Source organism: Zootoca vivipara, chromosome 11 (assembly GCF_965207765.1).
Source record: "Zootoca vivipara chromosome 11, rZooViv2.hap1.1, whole genome shotgun sequence".
Taxonomy (NCBI): Eukaryota; Metazoa; Chordata; class Lepidosauria; order Squamata; family Lacertidae; genus Zootoca; species Zootoca vivipara.
The window spans coordinates 30,434,590-30,436,614 of record NC_142594.1 but is presented as its reverse complement, the minus strand read 5'-3'; positions in this window follow the sequence as shown (position 1 = coordinate 30,436,614).

Below are 2,025 nucleotides of genomic sequence, written 5' to 3'. Positions count from 1 at the left end.
ATCATCATCACCACCCCCTGTATGGGTGCCGCTTAGAGCCATTTGTCTCCAAGCTCTTTGCTCTCCTACTTTCAAGGCTCTCTGGGTTCTGGGAGAGGGCGGGGTCTGGAATGGTTTTTTAAAGACACTGTGTCCATCAGCTGTCACCCTCCTGGTTCTCCTCCTCCTCCTCCTCCTCCTCCTCTTCCATTATTTCCCAGCTTTTCCCCTCATCTTCCTCTGAGCTCTGACCTCCCTCAAATCCCTGTTGTAATTCCTCTTCTCTGGAAGGGTCAGGCTGGGGAGGCGGTCTCCACCATTCCTCCTCTGCCCAGTCTCTGACAAGAGGGGGGTTTGGGCCCCTTAAAGAATCTCTGGTGATCCACCCAAACCGCCCCATTTTGGGGTTTCCCATTGGCTACTGCTGGCAACATAACCACTGGTGATAGATTCCTGCCTGCTGTGGCAGAGGGCCCCCTTCCCAGAAGCTGGCAGATAACATTCTGCGTGCCACCCTAAGTCCCCCACTGGCTGTCAGTATCTGAGGGCTAATATCACACCCCAAAAGCACTGATGGATTGCCCCCTATTGCAAATTTCAGGACTGAATATACACTGCTGCAACACCATTAGATCCTCCTGTTGCTCCTTCAATAATGTATATATTTCAGTTATTTCTAAGCTGCCTTTCAAGACTACAGACTTCCCAGGGCAGTTTATAATTAGTAGCAGATATAGAATTCACTGGCAAACAAACATATGCTTCTTAACATACGTCTAACACTCACCCTCTGAAATAAATGGAACTTAAAAGTATTTAAGTGCAGCAGGATCATGCTCACTACACAAGCATGCTATTAAAATATGAACTTTGATATATTCCCAACGATCCAAGGGCTGTGCCTTCTAACAGTCTGTTCTAATCTGTGCAGATTTCTGAGTATCCAGGCTATGATGGTAGTATATAAAAAGATTTTTTTTGAGGGCATTTGGTGGTGGTGGGGACATCCGGTAGGGCTGTAATAAAGCAGAATATTCATTCTTGTGGCTGCAGTCTGGTGGGCCCAAAAGAAGACAAGATTGGTCATTTTCGTTTCGCTCAGTTTTCCAGTCTTAGATTCTGTTTTCCATGTTTGCACATGAATTTGGCATTTTTTTAAAAAAAAAATTAATCCCTATAATTCACCAGCATTTTAGTGTGAATTTCTCCCAAACACATGCTTATGTAATTTAGTAACTAACGTACATATTTTTGCAAGCATTTCCCCCTAACAGTTTTTCTTTTTCTTTTTTTGTTATTTTCACTGATATATTCATTTTTATGCCTGCACTAATACATGCAGTTTGGTAAACACTGGGCTGCAAAATTTGGATACACACACATTTTGAAAGATGGCTGTGTTTCTGCTCACATATTGTACCAGAAGGTGCAAAATTAATAGATTTACCTATAAATGTGAGGTAAAGAGAAGGAGGGATGGTGCTATTGGGAGCTGAAAGCTGTCAAGGAAACAAAATAATCACCAGCATGCAGATATTTTTATTCTGACCCATCACCAGGGCAACTGGGCCCCTTTTGCTGTAATTAATGCACCTCAGGATTTCTTCTCACTCTTGCTGAATATGAATTAATCACCCAGAAGTAGCAATTATCCTTGAATCAACATAAACATGCACATATCCTATTTATCTACAAAAGAGAAGTGTTTATATTTCATTGTTGTTTCCGAATAAGATGGGATAGTTCTTTCTTGAGCTGGAATTCCAAGGCTACATTCTCTGTAGATGGTATTTTTCAGCTAGTTACTCTGTTCTTTCCTGAATCCCCAGCCTCAACAAGCTACTTTAATCTGTGAAATGTGAGGCCCATGCTTATGAATTACTTGAGAACGCAACAGAATTACTATTAGCATTCAAATAGCCCCCACAAAGGGCAACTTCTGAAGCCACTATTGTTATCTAAGACCTTCAAATTAAGCCCAAGACCCATTCAAATGAACTGCATTTGTTGTAACAGCTGAACCATAAAATGACTCCCTCCACCCCC